The 21,359-nt window shown below is 42.4% G+C and overlaps 1 protein-coding gene across 2 annotated transcripts in view; it reads right to left on the bottom strand.

Annotated features, from left to right (window-relative positions):
* Window positions 1-21,359, bottom strand: part of ATCES1 (Alkaline phytoceramidase (aPHC)) — a 39,983-nt gene that overhangs the window by 3,354 nt on the left and 15,270 nt on the right. The gene's annotated exons all lie outside the window — the stretch shown is intronic.

The raw sequence follows: 21,359 nt of genomic DNA, 5'->3' as shown, positions 1-21,359 counted from the left end.
GAAACAGCATGTGAAAGAATTAGCTGGTAGTACCATTCTGTGTCCAAGAAATTTAAGACAGTAATTTTACTAACTATATGAGCGACTGAGACTGCTGTTGCAGAGTCTCTCAGGAAAGCTGTCAGACTAGTGGGAGCTCGGAGAACATAGAACAAAGATGATTTATCTTGAGAGAGAGAATGTAGGATCCTGCCAGCTTTAAATATAATATTTAGTGTGAACAACCCATTAAAAATAAGCTTACAACTGAGCTTCACTTATTCTACACTAGATTAATATGCACATTCAAGCCTTTGCAAAGAAATTATACACTAGAGTACAATTACACCCACAACTTATTTCAATTAAAGTCACAGAAGTAGAGTTGACAAAGAAATTCTATAGAGATGTAAGTTGGGGGTTGAAGATAGACAGTCCCCTAAAGGGAGTATTATTGTTCAAGCCCTCAGTCCCTTAGGACCAAGCAATCAATAAAGAAAGTAGCTTTTATTCTAATGCTCATCTATCCAGCTGCATACACAATCAGCAAGTATATATGCAAATAACAGAAACTATTGAAAGCCAATACAAGAATCAATCAGCCTTCTTGATGCCAAGGACTTGTACATCCAGAACAGCTTTGTACACAATCCATAGATGGCTGGAAAACATTGCATATCAATGTAGGGAGAACCAGCAAAGAAAGCGTTCAGGATTGGAATGGTTGGGCATGTGAAAGGGCAGATGATGGACTTCTGTTGAGCCCAAAGCTACAAAGGCTTCTTGTAGATATTTAAAAGAGGTAAGTACTGGATTCAAAGAAAAGGGCTATTTTATATGATATCAAAGCTTTTTGAGTTGTAGGGGAACTAAAGCTGAATGAGACAGATGTGCAGCTGCCAGCCACATGTTAAAAAGCAGGACAAGTAGTGGCACAATTGGAAACTCGTGTCACAAATGTACTGAACAGAGACTTCTCTAGCTTCTTTTAGCATCAGATGATCAGTGTTTTGATGCAAATCTGATCCCATTTCAGGGGGCCTCCTAAAATATTGGGACCTTTGATACTGGTATCTAATGAAAGCTCTTTCAGAGTAGGTTTCAAAAGCAGTATGACTAACTCAAACTGATCGGATTGAAAGTTGCACGTAATCTTCAAGTTAGCCTAGCATCAAATTGAGTTGAATTTTATTGTGAATCGCGTTGTTTAGCAATCATATTAGAGTGAGAATTTACTTTATTTTTCTTCAAATTAAAAAACTAAGCTTTCATCTAGTGTAACTTGGAAGAGGCATAGGACAAGATTTATGCTTTTAACCATAATTAACCAAATTCGGCAAAGGCAGGATTTACATGACAAATGCAAAAGAACATTCTTTGTCAAAAGTCTACAACTTTAGATCCTTGGACATGGGCGCTAGTATGGGTGCGGTAAGCTAGTGGTATGGAATGCCAATTCTCGGTATGTGATCGTGACCCCATTTGCTACTAGCTTCCAAGCTTAGGAGTACGCTTGTTTAGCTCTATGTTTAAGAGGTGATTCTAATGATCATTCCTTTTATGCTCTTTGTCGCGGCTGAGCGCTGCATCATGTGTCGTGTGCAAGTTGGATCCTCAAGGGGTTTCATTAGCATCACAGCCTCAACTTACTATCTCGCGTAATATTTGAAAACATGCACAAAACCACTATTTCCTCACAAGATTATGATGGTCCACTTTTGACAAGCACACTTTCATCTTATATAGGGTGGGTATGACACGCTACTAGCACGAGGCATACATAGGGCACACATGTTGCAGGTGGTGAATATGACAATGTATTTTCCTTGTCCAATACTCGTGTTTGGGATCATATTGGGGTGATGCTTATGAGCAAGTTTTTTTCATTGATATTGATGGTTTGGTGCTTCTGAAAATTTAATTACAGATGTGAAATTTGTGCTTCTACGTGGTCATTTTACTTGTTTGTACCTTGGTCACTTGGGTGACAGTTTTGGGCCTGCATTTGCTGGTTTTTTGGTCACATTTGGGCTGAAAATCATGGCTGGCAGCAATGACAACAGTAATCTGATGCACATAAAGAAGCTTGAAGACGCACATAATTTTGCAGTTTGGCAAAAGCAGTGCTACAATATCCTGTTAAAAAAGAAGCAGCCAAAGCCTGCGGACATGGATCAGGGCGATTGGGATGAGTTAAATGAGCTTGCACGCTCAACCATAGAGCTATCGATTTCTAATGCCTTGCTATTCAACATTGAAGGTTTGGATTTTGCATATGCTATATGGACTAGACTGGAAGAACTGTATGCACAAAAGAGTGCTGCAAGCAAAGTGTATTGGCTGAAAAAGCTTATGGATTTGCGTATGAAAGAGGGTATAGCAATGTCTACTCACTTAAGTGAGTTTAACTCCATTTTCAGCCAGCTGGTTGCCTGGAAGTTCATGATTGATGAGGAATTTAAGGCTACTTTCTTGCTTTGCACTCTACCAGAGAGTTGAGATACATTCAGGACTGCTATGAGGAATTCTAATGTGATCCTTTTGTATGCTAATGTAGAGAGTGCTCTACTTATGAAAGAGATGAATCGGCAAAACAATGCATCCAGTAAGTCTTCCAGTGCTTTGCATACAAGGGGCAGATCACAGCAAAATGGTAAATATGATGGCAAGGGACGTAGTAAATCACGTGGCAAAGATGTTGAATGCCATCATTGTGGCAAGAAGGGTCATTTTAAACGTGACTGCTACAAATGGAAGAAAGAGAAAGGAAAAGGCAAGAAGACTAATGATAGCAAGGAAGAGAAGGACAGTCAGCCTAAGAAGAGCAGTGTAAAAATTCAAGAGGTGAATGTAGTCACTCATGACAGTGACAGTGGGAGTGATATCTCTTCACACTTTGGTGCACATGCTTTACTTGTAGATACAGATGATGAGATGCATACCTGGATTCTTGATTCAGGTGCTTCCTTTCATGTCACCCCTCATCGTGAGTGGTTTTTCGCCTATAAAGGGGATCGAGATGGTGTTGTCCATCTTGGGGACAACTATGCATGTGAGATTGCGAGTATTGGCAGAGTGCAGTTACAGTTTCAGCATGGCTTTATCTTTACACTTCAGCATGTACAACATGTACCTCAGCTCAAGAAGAGCTTGATTAGCACAAGGCAGCTGGATGATGATGGTTTTCATACCACCTTTGGTGATGGAAAATGGAAGATCTGTAAGGAATCTAGGGTTATTGCCATAGGTTGCAAGAGTGATACTTTGTACCCACTTCATGTATCTAGTGTGCGTGACCATGTTGTTGCCGTGATCGAGCAACCAAGCGTTTCTTTGTGGCATGGCCGGTTGGGACACATGAGTCAAACAGAAATGAAAGTGCTTTCTCGTTTGGGTTACTTGCCTTGTCTTCGTTATACTGATTTTGGACATTGTGATCATTGCATTTATGGCAAACATGCACGACATCTCACAAAAAGTCTCTTTCTTTAAAATCTTCTCCTCTAGAGTTAGTACATTCGGATGTATGTCAAATGCCAGGATTATCTTTAGGACAGAAAGAAATATTATCACCTTTGTCAATGTCAATGATACTACATGGAAAGTATGGGTTTACCCTATTCGTAGCGAGGATGAAGTGCTTGACAAGTTTTAAAAATTCTTGGCATTGGCTGAAAATCAAACAGATAAGACACTTACGTGTCCTTGCTCTGACAATGTTGGGAAATATATGTCCAAGGCATTTCAGGCATTTTGTGACAGCAAAGGGATAAAGAGGGAGCTCACTGCCCCTCATAATCCGCCCCTAAATGGAGTTGTAGAGCATATGAATCGGACCATACAAGATAAGGTCCGTACAATGCTGTCCCATGCTGCATTACCCCATGGTTTTTGGGCAGAGGCTGTTGTGGCAACCATTCACTTAATTAATTGGTCAGCAAACAAGTCTTTGGGGGGGGGGGGGAGGAGTTCCCCAAGAAACGTGGTCAGGCAAGCCACCTTCATATGCTCATCTGAAAGTGTTTGGCTGTGAGGCTTTTGTGCACATTCGTAAAGAAAAACGCAGCAAAGTAAGCCAAAGTCCTGTAAATGCATTTTCCTAGGATATGGTGACGAGGGTGAAATGAGGTATAGATTGTGGGATCCCAAGAAAAGGAAAGTAGTACTCAGAAATGACGTTATCTTCCGAGAAGATCGCATGCACAAACAGCCCGAAAAGACTGAGAAGGTCCGTAGGGTTGTATTCCGGGAAGAAATACCTTTTAGACAGCAAAATGTGCCCGTTGTACAGGAGCAAATACCTGCTGTAAATGAACCTGTAAAAGCAAGAAATGATGCCGGAAATGATCAGCCAACTATTGCCCATGAAAATGAGCCATTACATGTGCAGAAACAGCCAAGACAGCAAGCTATTAGTGCTGATTTGCAGGCTGAAATGCCAGGACAGCATGCTGAAAATGGAAATTTGTAGGAACAGCTAGCAAACAATGACCATTGGGTTAGAAGATCGTCTAGGGCTATAAGACAACCTGACATGTTTGTTCCTGGCGCAATTAATGTGGCTGATTATGTCATCTTGACAGATTGTGATGAACCATCTTGCTTCCAGGAAGCAATGGACAGATAGGACAGCAAGAAATGGTATAAAGCCATGCTGTCAGAGATGGAATCTCTTGGAAAAAATGGCACTTAGGACTTGGTGCAGTTGCCTAAAGGGCAAAAAAATCTTCCATGCAAATGGGTTTACAAGATGAAGGTCACTTCTGATTCCTCACCAAAGTACAAAGCAAGATCAGTTGCAAAGGGATATAAGCAGGAGCATGGAATTGCCTTTGATGAGATTTTCTCTCCTGTAGTCAAGATGACTACATTGAGAACCATTTAGGGCTTGGTTGCAATTGAGAACCATTTAGGGCTTGGTTGCAATTGAGGATATAGAGCTCATACAAATGGATATAAAGACTGTGTTTTTACATGGTGATCTGCATGAAGACATATATATGCAGCAGCCTGAAGGGTTTGTTGAACAAGGGAAAGAAAAAATGGTATGTAAACTCAAAAGGAGTTTGTATGGGCTGAAACAAGCACCAAGAGAATGGTATCATAAGTTTCATACATTCATGCAGTCCCAAGGCTTTCATAGAAGTCAAGTGGATCACTGCTTATACACCAAGAAGGTAGCAGAATGGCAACCTGATTATCTTCGTTTTGTAGGTTGATGACATGCTGATTGCTGGCAGGGATAGTCATGCCTTGGATTCATTGAAGCAAAGTCTTCATGGCAGCTTTGACATGAAGGATCTTGGTGATGCAAATCACATTCTTGGCATGCGAATACTTAGAGATAGATCGAAAGGTTTACTCTATCTATCTCAGCAGGAGTATATCTCCAAAGTTTTGCAGCGTTTCAATATGGAGGAGGGAAAAACAATTGGGGTTCCATTGTCTCCATATGTGAAACTTAGTGCAAAGGACAGCCCTACATCTGATGATGAGAAGGCTGAAATGGCCAAGATACCATATGCTTCAGCTATTGGCAGTTTGATGTATGCTATGGTTGCTACACGTCCTGACATTGCCTTTGCAATGGGAGTGGTTAGCAGATACATGGCAACCCCTGGCAAGAAGCGTTGGGATGCAGTGAAAGGTATTATGAGATACATCAAAGGCACAAAGAAGTGCATTTGCTTTGGAAAGCAAAAGGCATCTGTTGTTGGCTTTACGGATGCAGACTATGTTGGTCATGCGGACTGCAGGAAGTCCACTTCTGGATATGTGTTTACTTTCACACGAGGAGCAGTCTCTTGGATCTCCAAGCTACAAAAGTGTGTTGCATTGTCTACTACAGAGGCAGAGTATGTGGCAGCCACTGAGGCATGCAAGGAGGCTTTATGGCTTTCACGTCCGGTGGGAGAGCTTGGCATCACAGAGTTACCTGTTCTCCATTGTGATAGTCAGAGTGCTATTATGCTAGCACGAAATCATGTCTTTCATGCAAAGACAAAGCACATACAGGTGAGGTACCACTTCATTAGAGATGTACTTGACAGCAAAAGCATTGAGCTTGTCAAAGTGCATACAGATGATAACACTGTAGACCTTCTCACGAAGGGTCTTCCAGCAGAGCAGTTTGCTCATTGCCGACAAATAATGGGAGTTGGATAGATATATGTATTTCAGCTTTGTACATACCTAGACTTAGTTGATTATTTTCTCCTCTTAAGACAAATTGCCTTTAGGTGGGAGGTTGTTGGGAATAAAGGCCTCGTGTCTTTTAAATGTGCTCATGTGTGAACATACCCTTAGCACTTGTACTTACACATATATATCTATCTAAAAACCTAAAGGCACACACTCGTCATTGTACCTGAAAACGTGTTCACTCTCTACTCTGCTCTCTCTCTCACTCTCTCTAGCTCTCACTACACGTAGGACAGTCTGTCTTGATCGTCGTGCCTAATTGGTCCCTACAAGAAACACTGTGTACGACGAACACAGAGAGAAAAGAGCAACTCAAAAAACAAATACATAAAGAAAAGAGCAACTCAAAAAACACAAAACACAGTGATGATACACTGAATCGTGCTATGAGAAGGAAAGTTGCTACAATGGAGCCAAAGCTCAAAAGATGATCGCACTGTCTTGTTTGAATCAAGTACCTAGAGCCCTCCGCCACTGAATTGAGGCATCAAACAACATGTTGAAGTCCGCACAAGCACTTGCTTGTGACATTGGTTGTAAAATAACTTGCCAAGCATCCAATGCCTAGCGACATAATCACCAGCGATCGACCTTAATCATGATGTCCTCGACATCAACATCAAGGGGGGATTTTTATCTTGATAAAAGTAAAGTTTAACAAAAAATAAAATATAAAATATAAAATGTGCGGTTGGAATTAGACATTGGTCGTGCTCTTGCATATGCTAAGACCTTTCTATCACTTATTAAATAATTGTGTGGGGTCCTCTATCTAGATATTAATCCAAAATAAATTGTCTTATATTTCTTTTTATTTTCTTTCCATCTAATATACAAAGGAGCTATATTTCAAGGTGTATCGTAACCACTTCCCGCATGACCTCTAAGTTAATCCTGAAGGATATACCTGTGTATTTGTTCTCTAATCATGTGCCCAGTGCCTTTGAGCCACGCTGGCTTTTAATTAACCTCTCAACCATGCACATGCACCTCTGAACTATGTCTTATATAGAGCCCCTACGCTTTTCGGTAGACCATGACTTACATTCTGTTGTCTCTCTCTTACTTATGTCTCCTTTTCTAGAATCATTGTACATGATTAAACACTGCCTCTTCGAGGTAAGACATTTCCTTGTCCTTTTTTCATATGTTTTGTGTCATGAGTTACAGTCACCCATGACCCAAAGGGGAGTTTGTTAGTTTTATTTACCCCCATGTGTGAACACACATTATTGTGTGTAAAAGAGCATGTCTAGGTGTGAGCACCTTTTACACCACTTAGCAAATAAGGATCAAAGGTCTATGTGGATACCTTAGCCTATATATTCAAGCCCTATCACTTGTACTATCATCCCATATATCTCATCTATCATTATCAATCTCTCTTTCAATTTGTGTATACTTGCAAGAGCTCTCTCTCTCTCTCTCTCTCTCTCTCTCTCTCTCTCTCTCTCTCTCTCTCCTCCTTGGAGTTCCATCCTCCATAGCTAACTAGTGACACACAAGCTCCATACCCAACACCACGCCCATCAACTAGGTTACATACTCGACAGAATAGTTCACTTTGTGTGAACTATGCTCTTCTTTCTCAAATTCTTTAGCACCATAACCCTACTATAGTTGGTGAGACTCTTGCACAAGATGTTTGGTATAGTGCTATGCAAGCTTAGCTCGATTCTATCGAGCAGAATCAGACTTGGGATTTGGTTCCTCGTCTCAAGAAGCATACGATGATTGGTGTGAAGTGGGTCTTCAAAACCAAGTATCTTGCAAATGGGACCTTGGATAAGTATAAGGCACGACTTGTTGCCAAGGGATTCTCTCAACGGGCAGGTTTGGATTGTTTTGAGACTTTCACATTGATAGTTTAAATGTTCACTATTCAAGCTATCTTGGCTGCCATCACCATTGGCCCATTTATCAAATGGATATGAAGTCGGCCTTTTTGAATGGCATCTTGGAGAAGGAGATTTATGTTTCAAAGTCTCTTGGTTCTCTTATGCAAGGAAAGGAAAACCATGTTTATAGGTTGTGGCAAGCCCTCTATGGCTTGAGCAAGCTTCTAGGACTTAATATCAGCACATTGATCGATTCATCTTAGACAATGGCTTCCATTGCTGGGACCATGACCCCAACCTTATTACAAGGTTGCGGAGAGCAAGTGTATCTTGGTCATCGTATGACCTCATCATTACAAAGAATGATACGTAAGAGGTTGATCATACTCCTAGGGATCAATCAGATGGCACATGGCATTTTTATTTCCTAGCATAAGTACATCTTCGAGCTTCTTTCGACATTTGGTATGGCCAAGTATCGGCCTATTTCTTGCCCCATGGACCCAAAGTCCAAGCTTTTGACAGCAAGTGATCCCCTTAGTGATGCCACCCATTACATGTCTTTGCTGCCTTGTTGATTTGGTTGATCCACACTCCATCGAACATCTCTTTTGTGGTGGCTTTGTTGTCTTCTTTCATGAAGACTCTTACTCATGCTCACTAGCGAGCTGCTCTACGCATTTTGCGTTATCTACAAGGGACTTGATCCTACAGGACTGTATGGAGAGGGAGCTACTCTTTCAGGATGGAGTGACTCTAATTGGGTTGGTGATGTGGACTCACGATGGTCCACTACTAGTTATGCCTTCTCCCTTAGATCACGAGCTATCTCTTGGAGCAATAAGAAGTAGCCTATTGTGGCTCTTTCATCTACAAACACGGAGTACCATGCCCTTTGTTCTACAACTATGGAGGCAGTTTGGCTCCGTCACTTGTTGGCAGAGATTGGCTTTCCACAAACAAGATCCACAGAGTTGCACGTGGACAACCAAAGTGCCCTTGCTCTAGCAAAGAGCCCGTTGTTTCATCCTCACACAAAGAACATCAAGGTTCATTACCACTATGTTCGAGAGAGGATCGTGGATTCCAAGTTAGCGGTGGTCTACAATCCTACTGAGGACAATGCAACGAATCTCTTCATGAAGCCTTTGCCCAAGGCTTCTATGCTTCATCACATGAGGTTCTTGGATATACAGACACTCCCAAGATCTGAGAGGGGGTTTTAGCCTACCTATCTTAGTCATGTCAGTCTGTCATCTCTTGATTGTGAGCTCTTGTTAGAATCTAATGGAGACATGAGAGCTCTCGCAATTTAGTGTACATTTGTTTTATGCACATTTCCTGTGCATTTCCTTGTCTGTCAGTTGGTTTACAACCCCTGCCAATGTCTACCTGCTCCACAACTGCTAGGATATTTTGTCACCATTTTTCCATTTTTTGTGAGCATTCAAGCTGCATTTATTGCAGTCATTTTCTTGTTTATGAGCAATCAACCAGATTTGGGGCCCCAAACAGCAATTGGCTAGTTTGGTGGTATTGCTGCTATATATAGCAGCCCTTCCCTCCCACTTCATCATTCATTCTTTTGCAAATCTTGCACGCTACATCTCGAACACTCCTCGACTTTGATGCTGCCATCTTCATCAGCCTGATCTGGTGCCCTTACTAACGTTGTGGGCTGCATGCAAGGACTGATCAGTCCTCATAATTGTATTCAGCATTCTTCTTCAGTCAGTGCAATATTTCTTCCTACATCTCCTATTGTCTCTTTCTCTCTCTTTCTCACTATGTTCATGTTCCTTCTTCCGTTACGCACTCTCACAGCTTCTACCCCACCTCCACAATCAAGAGGTCATCCTCTGCCCCAACAAGGTGGATCTACTTTTCACATGGTGGCTGGACCATTTGCTCCCTCATCACCAAAGGAGTTGTCAGAAATATATGCACACTCTACTATTTTGGACGGTAGGCCTTGAGCACTCCTCATCTCCCTTGAGAATAGACTCGATGCGCCCCATTCACTCTTTGAGTTGCCCTCTATATCGAATGTGTAGCTAGAAGCACTTGTGCCCACATTCCCTAGAGATCTTTCCATCCAACAAATCGTGGAGCTTTCCACCAATTCAAATGTAAGCGACGTTAACCATACACCTCCCATCTACACATTTGTTGATTCTTGCAAGGCACACTCTAGTCTAGCTTCACTATTCCGCTATGCATTGCTACTCTTACTTACCTGCGTTTTTAGCATGCCTATTTTTTGGTAGTAGGTTCATCTTCACACCTCACATATTGCACTCACAAGCGCTTTTCGTTGAAACTAAGGTATACATGTTTTATGGTCATTTGTCACTTATGGTACTTTTTGCTCCTAACTTGTCTTTTGCAAGATGACACTAACCCTTACAAGACCTACCGATTGATTAGAACAAAGACTTGGATCATTTGGCTCTTCTTGGTTGCCCTTCCTAGATGGGCCTTTATACTCTGGGCCAACAAGGAGCCTTTTCCTCGAGGCACAACTCTTGCCTTCCTTGAGGCGTCCTTGGAGGCCATTTATTTCACATGTTTCAATTAGACACATAAGTTACTCTTGTTCCTTGAGTGCTTCTCCTTTCCCCCATTGACATCGATATCTAGGGGAGAGAAGACCTTCTCCTTCCACCGTTTGATGGTGCGAGGGAACAATCTTCTACTCTTGGCATCTGCAAGATTGTGATTACTTCAAAGACTATCATTATTGTACGTTTAACATTATCTATGCCATCAAGATAATTATGATCGTAAACGAGCACTTGGGCAAGTGAACTATTCCTCTACAGGAGCACTATCCAAGTGGCACCATTTCATAGCAATTTGCATGAGCATGATGATTTAAATTGCCTCTTGCATCCATGCATTGGCATTCTATTCTTATAAGCATGCATTTGTGCACATTTATTGCTTTTCAATCTATTAGAGGGGTTGCCTCTGTTGTCACCCTATTCATGGCAACTCACATAGCAACCTCTTAGGACAATCTTGTTGAGTTAAATTATCATTAGCTTTAATTTAACCGCCCCAAAACTCAAGTTAATTAATGAATTTTAACCATTTCTTTAAACCAAGAGTGGTTTGTGGGAGTCTCAATGTCCCATATGTATACCCTAATTTGGGAGCCCCAAACTTTCTATAAATAGACAGCTTACCCTCCCATTCAACCAAACTCAGTTTTGCAAGTTTCTAGTGCTAGAGCTTCATTGCCCACTCTCCATTCCAGAGGACATCTCAGCCAAAGCTGCCCATCAATGTCTACATCCCATCCAACGCCAGTTTCCAGCCTTCTCCTCGCTATCGTACCCTGTAGTGCCTTCACCAGCTGATCCAGCCCCTCATCCTGCTATGTTTTGCTGTTTGGCAGCTTCAAGGCACCTAGCAACCTCCTAACTGCTCCGTTTGGGCTGACCAGCTGCTGCCATGCTCTCCACATCACCCAGAAGGCTGCATTATGACCCTATAGCTGCCACTGAGGCTGGCATCTACCTCCACAAGCTGCATTTTGCAGTTCTCTCCTTTGCCCATCTTACCTTGATGCATCTGCTGATGTCAGACGTTTCGGAGGCTGCCTTGGCAAGATCCCTCAAGAGTATGACACACTCTCCAACTCATTACCTTTGCCTTGGTCTTGGAGCCATGAGAGTTTGGGGTATAATATTCCTTCACTACATAGCGTTATTAGCTGCATGAGCATTGTATTATACAAATTTCATCCATTTCAAATCTTCACTATGTTCATTGTCTCTGAATTACCCTAACCCTAACTATGCTCTATTCAATTTGTGCTTTGTCATGCGATTGTATTTGTGTTTCTACATTAGGGTATTTCTTTACATGGTATCACAGCTAGGATCTCTCCGAAGAAACCTAGGCCTTTGATTTGAAAGCCATTCGCAAGAAGCAAGAACAACAAGAGGGTAAGATAACTTCGAACACAACATCACCACTTCATTCGCCCATGACAAATCCATTGAAAAACGGGTGGCAGTGGGCAATATAGCTTGCTTCGTCATCTTCTGACGTGGCTGGAGAGACTTTAGATTACCATGGAGTCCAAAGCCCATATGAGATTTCTAGAGCCAAATTCGACCTCATCCTCATGTATCAAGCTCAACAACAATTTGAAGGTAAATCTAAGTTTTCCCCTTTAGATTCGGAGCACCAATCTAATGATTTTACAAGGACGGAAGCTCCACAAATTTGAGAGCCCATACGAGATTTCTAGAGCCAAATTCGACTACATCCTCATGTATCGAGCTCAACAACAAATTGAAGGTAAATCTAAGTTTTCCCCTTTAGATTCGGAGCACCAATGATTTTACAAGAAGGACAGAAGCTCCACAAAGGGTTGGCCATCCTGATGTGAAAACTGGCACGAAGTGCAAACCCTTCTTCTCTTTACCACTCTCATCACCATCTCTACCTCTTTCATCTATTCCATCTTCATCTTCATTCACTCCTATGTCAAGCATGCAAAACAATACTTATCAATCTTTTAAGTTTTCTTTCTCTTTTCAGCAAGATATAGGCGATTCTCATGAAGAAGGTGTTAAGAAGAGTGCTAGGGTTTGCACTGAGGACACAGAGTGTACGACCACGACAGAAACACAAAGACACAGACACTGACATAGAGGGCAAAACTCAAACCCTAAACGCAAAACTCAAAACTCAAACACAGAAACTCAAACACAAACAGAAGAAGGAAGAGAGAGAACACAACTCTGAAGTGAATGAATGTTGTAAATGAATGTAAGAGTGTACAGTGTGCTCAAGGCCAAAGCAATGTCGGAGTGTGACGTCCACCGAAGACGGATCCCAAGTCTATGACCACCAGTTGGAGTGTAGGAGTGCTGAATAGTGAATGGCAACAGGCTGGTCACCAAAATGTAGCAGTGTACCACCGATCGGGGGCTGGAAACTGTGCACAATCTGCTGTAAACAGTAGGCTGAAATAGTGTTTGAGAGTGTCAGGACCTGCAATGCTGAAAACGCAGGCTAGCTGACCCTGGAGATGATGGACAGCAGGCTGAACAGCAGTCTAGGACAGTTTGGAGCAGTCGCCAGCAGCTGAGAGCTATCACCTACAGCAATGGACAGGCTGAAGATGATGTGGCTGCAATCGATGATGGCTGGACAGCAGATGGAGGCGGGCTGCAGGCTGGAAACTGGGCGCCAACAGCAGCAGAGGGTGTGTGGACTGGTGTAACCTGCAAACAAGGATGATTGCTGAATGGGGGCAACCTATCTATTTATAGATGTGAAAGGGCACCCCAAAAATTAGGGTTTTCACTAAACTTTCTCGAACCGCTCCCCGTTTTAGGGTTTCCACTGAACTCTCTCGAACCGCTCCCCGTTTTAGGGTTTGACTCTAAAAGAGTATTTTTAGTGTGTTTTGGGGCTATTTAAGAGGCTAATCAACAAGTAATGCATATTTTAGCTCAACAGAATGGACCGTGCAAACATGGTAGTGGTTCATAAGTCCTGAAAATATAAAATTTTGTTTTGGAATACAAAAAAGATGATGAGTCAAAAAGATTAACTCAAACACCTATAAGCTATCTCTCTTCTTTTCCTTTAGTTTTTTCTTCTCAATGTCATTTTAAAATAGGTGAACCGTCTTCATCTTCATTTAATGCAATTAATGGACAAAAGGAACCAAAATCATTTCCAACAACTACATCAACCAATCCATTTAATCTCCCACCCATTCCCATACCATCCTCTACTTCCGCTGCACCTTCCTTTCCATCTCTATTAAGTGTTCATGATATGTCTTCTCCCATAATACTAGGGGGCCCTGTTAGCCTGCCTAAGTTAGTTATGTCAATCTGTCATCTCCTAGTTGTGAGCTTTGCCAGAGTCCGACAGAGATATAGGAGCTTTGGCAGTTTAGGTGCATTTTCTTTATTTGCTGGCTTCCTATGTGCATTCCTAGGCCAGTTACTTCTTTCCACAATCTACCTACACTTGCCAAACATTATCATTGCCATCCAAGAATTTTCCATTTTCAAGCATTGTTTTCTTTCGTGACCAACATTTATTGCTGGTCGGCTGGCATTTATGGCCTCTCCTAGTACAGGTTGGCCAAATTTGGCCATTTATGCATATTTATAGCTAGTCCCCCCACTTGGCAAACACACGCACTCTTCAATCTTCAATCTTCAATCTTCCCTTTGCAAGTGCACACTCCAACACTCCGACTCTCTGTCCTTGGTGCTACCATCGTCATCAACCTAATCCGGTGCCCTTATTGACGCTTTGGACTCTGTGCAAGGACTAATCTATCCATCATAATTGTATTAGCATTCTTCAATCAATGCAGTATTCTTTCTTCATCTTTTGCTCTCTCTCTCTCTCTCTCTCTCTCTCTCTCTCTCTCTCTCTCTCTCTCTCTCTCTCTCTCTCTCTCTCTCTCTCTCTCTCTCTCTCTCTCTCTCTCTCTCTCTCTCTCTCTCTATATATATATATATATATATATATATATATATATATTTCCCTTTCAATGTGCACTCTCACATGGTATCATCGCCTAAGTGAGGACACAATTTAGAGATTTCTAGTAGAAGAACAAGTTTTTATCGCGAAGGAGCAGCCCAAATCTTCAAAACACTAATTTTCAGCCTATGTTTACAGCCTGTACAGGTGGTCCATTGCCAACCTTCCTGACAGCCAAGGGCGACAGCCTCCAAGACCCAAGCAACAACATCAAGGCATTAGGCGGCATCTACTTTTGTGTTTTGTAGAAAACGTAAATTTGTGTTTTGCAGGTGACCTCTTCCTGGTGGTGCAAGCAATAGCATTTTGCTGCAAGCAAAAGCTTCCTAGACATAAGCAACACCTTTCAATCCAAGTGACAACTTCCTGGTGGCATGTGACAATTGTTTCTTTGATAAACGCAAATTTCTAAGTGATTGCAAGATCGAAGATGTCTTACCAGTTCACAAGCTTTGATGACTCAGAGGAGGAGCTTCTCTCTCAACACTCTTTTGAGTGAAGACGCGATTATCACAATTACAATCGGTGAGAGAAGTCCCCCATTTGCACCCATCCCTCTTCTATTCATCTTTCACAAAAGACTTCATCCTCAATGAAGATGCCATTCTTGATACCCTTGGTACAAGTGCCTGTCTTACCTTCATTACCCAAAGAAGACAAACTCGATGGTTCAAACTATTCATTGTGGTCGTGTAAGGCGGAGTGCATAATGGACATCTTCGATCTTTGGACTCTTGTTTCAAATTCCATCACCCGTCCTAAGGACGATCCAACAAATGGGACTTCTATGGACCGAGCAACCTTCTAGGATCAACTCAACTCTCGAGCCCAATCCTTTCTCTTTATAAGTTTGCAGGATTCTGTCCTTGCACATGTTCATAGGTTGAAGACTGCAACAAAAGTGTGGAAGAATCTTGCATCTTTGTATCAGCACAAGACATTTTCCCACAAGATTTCCCTTGAGAAGAAGTTGCAAATGCTCAAACATGATGATTACTCCTCTATGAAGGAGCACATCACGAAAATAGAGGACATGAGAGGTAAGCTTGCCTCTCTTGATTGGATGATATCCTCCAAAGACATGGCGATAATCCTTTTAACTCAACTACATATCTCCTCAGTTCAATGTCTTCTATAGTAGCCTTATCACATGGAGGACCCATCACATGGAGGACCCATCACATGGAGGACCCACAAGACACTCTTATGGGAGGAGTTTTCACCACTTGTCTTGGAGCACGACAAGCAACTCAGAGAGGTTGGGACCAATGGTTCTGTCTCCACCAAGGCATTTACTGCAAGTACAAGAGGAGGGAAGAAGAAGGTACATGCCAAGGACAAGAAGCAAGAGGACGAGAAGGATGGGAAGAAGGAGAAGAAGGCCAAATGCCCACACTGTGGGAAGGTCACTCATCCCGAGGAGAGGTGTTGGCAAAAGTATCCCCATTTGAAGACAAAGGAGAAGGATTCGAAGGATTCAAAAGCTGCCCTAATGACAGAGTCTATCTTTGTGCATGTATTTGCTAAGGAGAATTAGCTCTTTCTTCTTCCACTCCAGAGAAACCTTGGCTCATTGACAATAGGGCCTCTTCTCACATGACCTACAGATAGGATTGGCTTCAAGATCCAAGTGCCAAAGGGGGGCACTATCACCATTGGTGACAACTCTATCGTTCCCATTCGAGGAGTGGAAACTATTCCTTCGTTGCCAAACAAACAATCTTCTTCAACCAAACTTCTCTATGTAGCAAATTTAGGTTTTCACCTATTGTTTATTCATTGTCTTACACAACTTGGTACCCACATGGCATTTACACAAGATGCAGCGACAATGGAGAATGCTTCTACAAGTGCCGTTCTTTGAACAAGATACGAGAGTGGGCTTTACACACTCAACCTTAGGCATGAGGTCCTCCCACAAGCTTGGGGTGCTTTGGCATGCTTGTTATGGTCATCTCAACTTTAATGTTATCCAACGCACTTCTCGGAAGAAGATGATGGAGGGACTTCATGACTTCCCTCCTATTCACACTTTGTGCCCTAGCTACTTCAGAAGCAAGCAACATAGACAACCTCATCCCTAGGTTCCCAACTAGAAGGGCTTCTACGCCACTTGAGTTGGTTCACACCAACCTTTCCGGACCTATGGGCACGGCCTCCCTTGGAAAGGCCAAGTATTTGACGTTGATTATCGACGACTTCAATTGTTGTGTGGCCATTTTCTGGAGTACAAGAGTGAGGCTTACTCCCATTTTTGCAAGCAGAAGCTATGACACAAACTACTTCCCGAGTTCGTGGCGTATGAGCAGATCATCGTAAAGAGTTTACCTCTAATCTCTTTTCTCAGTTTTGCAAGGATCACAATATTCAGGTGGAGTATAACCATTCAAACACACCTTCAGAGAATGGTGTGGTGGAGCAAGCGAATCGAACCATGCTAGAGATGACTTGATCGATGTTAGAGCATAGAGGTCTTCCTCATTCCCTTTAGGGTGAGGCAGTGGCTATTGCAATTCATATCTGCAACCGTTTTCCGACTTCTACATTACAAGACATGACTCCCTACGAGGCTTTCTTTGGTCGAAAGCCCATCCGTGTCTCACTTCCAATATCTTTGGATGTGACACATTTTTCCATGTGGACAAGAAGAAAAGGAAGATGAAGCTTGACTTAAAATCTAGGAAGTTCATCTTCATGGGTTACAACACTACCACAAAGGGCTATCAACTCTATGACCTGTAGACACGGAAGCTTGAGATGAGCAAGTATGTGATCTTCGACAAGGCTTCGACCTCCAAGGATCCTATTGATGATTCTATTCCATGTGATTCTTCATCATCAACTGACCCTCCCACACCCTTAGTTCCTCTCCTTCCTTCTAGGTTGCCTCTTAGCACCCCTTCTTAGTCTTTGACTCCTCCATCCCCTCCTCCTCCGTCTTCTATATCCCAACTTTCCTACCACCTTTAGCAAATGCGACTTCTTCTTCTTCATCACATACTTCCACCCCCTTGGCCTCCCCTCTGAAGTCTTCTAGGGATGCTCAACCGTCAATGGGGAAGTCTTTTTCTAATGAGGAGGATTTACCTCACTTGGTGAGAGAAAGTCACTTCACAGACAGGTGCATTGCAAGTACTAGAGGCTACTCAATCTCCCTCGCAATAGGATAGGCCTATTCAGGTCCCTTGGTGGTACCGACAACTCATGCAAGATATAGGGGTTTCTCACATTGTTACTTCTCCTACAAGTCCACACAAGTCAGCTCGCTTACAAGCCCAATAGAATAGTTCACTTTGTGTGAACTATGCTCTTATGTCACAAATTCTTCATGCCAATGAGCCTATTACAATTGAGGAGGCTATTGCACGCGATATTTGGCGTCAAGCTATGCAGAAGGAGCTCAATTCTATCAAGCATAATCAGACTTGGAAACTAGTTCCACATTCCCCAAAGCGGAAGGTGGTATGTGTAAAGTGGGTTTATTGACCAAGTACCTTGCAAGTGGTTCCTTGGACAAGTACAAAGCTAGGCTTGTTGCCAAAAATTTTGCTTAGAGGGCAAGTTTGGACTATTTTGAGACTTTTGCACCTACAGCTCGAATGTCTACTATTCGGCTTATTTTGGCTCTTACAGCCCACCACCACTAGCCTTTTTATCAAATGGACATCAAGTCTACCTTCTTGAATGGTGCCCTTGAGGAGAAGATTTACGTTTCACAACCTCCGGGTTTTCTTGTGCAAGGGAAGGAGAACCATGTCTACAAATGTAGAAGGCTCTCTATGGCCTGAAGTACGCTCCTCATGCTTGGTACCAAAGGATTGATTGCTTCTTTCTACAAAGTAGCTTCCATCGACCAGCTGATGACTCCAACCTATACTTCAAGGTTAAGGGTGACATGTGTCTTTTTCTCATCGTGTATGTGGATGATCTTATCATTACATGGAGCTCTACTCAAGAGATTGACATACTCGGGAGATTTTGCAACAGGAGTTTGACATGACGAATCTTGGGATCCTACATTTCTTCATTGGCTTGGAGATCTATCAAATAGCACAAGGCATTTTTATTTTGCAGCATAGGTACATTTTCGAGCTTCTCTCGAAGTTTGGTATGACCAATTGTTGGCTATTTCTTGCCCCATGGTCCCTGAGTCCAAGCTTTTGGCAACCAAAACTCCCTTTACAAATGCCAACTAATATATGTGTCTTGTTGGCTCCCTCATCTGGCTTATTCACACTCGGTTGGATGTTACTTTTGTTGTGGCATCGTTGTCTTTTTCCATGAAGACTCCCACTTAGGAGCATTAGAGAGTAGCCTTGCGCGTTCTTCATTATTTACAAGAGACTTGATCCTACGGGATCATGCATGAAGGGGGGATTACTCTCTTTGGTTGGAGTGATTCTGATTGGGTAGGTGATGTGGATTTGCGATGGTCCACTACAGGTTATGCATTCTCCCTTGGATCGAGAGCTATCTCGTGGAGCAGCAAGAAGCAACCAACTGTGGCTCTTTCTTCTACAGAGGCAATGTATCATGCCTATGTGTCAGAAGTGAACCGGAAATGGAAGCATAAACATATGCTATAATAAACTGTTGAAACACAAGACAAAAGAGAAAAGGAAAGAAAGAACACTGAAGAACACAATACAAATGAGAACTCAGATGTATGCTCGAAAAATGGAATCCATATATCCAACTTGAGACAATCGCATACATATATCCAACATGAGAACTCGAATGTATGCTAAAGAAATGGAATCCATATATCCAACATGAGACAATCGCATATAACACTGAGTCAATGGCTGCGTGGGAACCAACACTGGCTCCTCTCTCTATGAAGTCTCCACACGTACGATGGTAGATGATTGACTAAGTGAGGAGGAGGAGCCTGAATATATAGGACAAAAATATGTCTTGAATATGATCTGGTCGACCAACATTTAATGCTGGTCAACCAACAATAAATGCTAAATATGACCAAAATGAAGACCATTAAAAATACCTAAAATATTCTAAATAATGTCCCCAGCCTCTACATGCACAAACTCGCACATGAACTAATATATCAGCTAACACCCTCTCTCAGATCATGGATGATCTGTTACAATACAATGGTACAATGATAATGAATCATAAACCATACGACATAGAACCACCAAGTAGAACCATGGATACCCAAGCAGTGGGTGATCAAGCCACCACCAAGGTGTGATGTCGAGGTCGATCATACCAGCTCCTGAAAATAGGGAAGATCATAGTATATCTCTGTGTCTATCCCAATGTCTTATCAAAAGATGGCGTACCAGCGAGACAGTAGGGTTTATGGGGAGGAACATAGGGTGAACTTAGCAAAAGGAGAAGAGAGGAGAGAAGAAACTCTGATGAATGGAATGATGAAGTTCTGATCATGGAGTGAATATAATATAAGGGAACAAGGATGCCGTAGCACAAGGAAGATGATGAAGATATCCACGAACCACGAACCACAATGTCCTCCTGAAGGGATCTGAGGGCAGTGGAGAGACTGGAGAGAAGAGGTGACGAACTGAATGAATCAGCCGTAAGGAATGAATGAGAGAGTGGCCTATAAATAGGCACAATCAGTCTAGGATGGCCCCCCTTTTTGGGCTGCAAACCCTAAACACAAAATGCAAAAATGAAAAAACGCAAACTGCGGGTGAAGGGTTTCTCGACACCCCCTCTCAGGTCCAAAAAGGGGAAGAAGAGAAGAGTGATGTGGATATGAAATGCTACATGCTAAAGAATACTCATGCAGCAGGTGACACTTAGACAATGTCCCTCGTGGAAAAATTGTTCACTTGCCCAAGCGCCATAGTACAAAGATGATAAAAACATGCAATGCAGAGGAGGAATGTCGGACTTTGTGTGGTGTCGGGAACCATACGGATATGCTCGTACTCGAACTCGAAAGTTGGCTCCATGCTAACCAAGTGACCAACGCAAGAAGAAGAGGAGGAAGAAGATATAGAGGATCCCTAAGATCCAAGATTTCCACCTGAAAGGTAACCTGCAGTAAAGAACAGTAGACAGAGTCAACTTGAAAACCCGAAACTCAACCTCCGAAGAGAAGCCACTAGCTCCGTACATCCATGCAAAAAGTGACGGGTTAGGTACGAAGATCGAGACAAATAGTCGTTACACGCAAACAAGAGACAGAGAGAGTGAATGAAAAAGCAATAGCAGAGAGTGTACCTTTAGGTTTTTAGATAGATATATATATGTGTAAGTACAAGTGCTATGGGTGTGTTCACACACAAGCACATTAAAAGGCACGAGGCCTTTATTCAAATACATATATCTATCCAACTCCCATCATCTATCGGCAATGAGCAAACCGCTCTGTTGTATGCACTTTGACAAGCTCAATGCTCTTGTTGTCAAGTACATCCCTAATAAAGTGGTACTTCACCTATATGTGCTTTGTCTTTGCATAAAAGACGAAATTCCGTGCTAGCATGATAGCACTCTAACTATCACAATAGAGAACAAGTAACTCTGTGATACCAAGCTCTCCCACCAAACGTAAAAGCCATAAAGCCTCCTTGCATGTCTCAGTGGCAACCACATACTCTGCCTCTATAGTAGACAATGCAACACACTTTTATAGCCTAAAGATCCAAGAGACTGCTCCTCCTGTGAAAGTAAACACATGCCCAGAAGTGAACTTTCTGCAGTCCGCATGACCAACATAGTCTACATCCGTAAAGCCAACAACAAATGCCTTCTGCTTTCCAAAGCAGATGCACAACTCCTTTGTGCCTTTGAGGTATCTCATAATACCTTTCA

Source organism: Lygodium microphyllum, chromosome 4 (genome assembly GCF_053477565.2).
Source record: "Lygodium microphyllum isolate KBCC chromosome 4, Lygodium_microphyllum_v1.1.10, whole genome shotgun sequence".
NCBI classification, from domain to species: Eukaryota; Viridiplantae; Streptophyta; class Polypodiopsida; order Schizaeales; family Lygodiaceae; genus Lygodium; species Lygodium microphyllum.
This window is presented reverse-complemented; position numbering and strand designations above follow the sequence as displayed.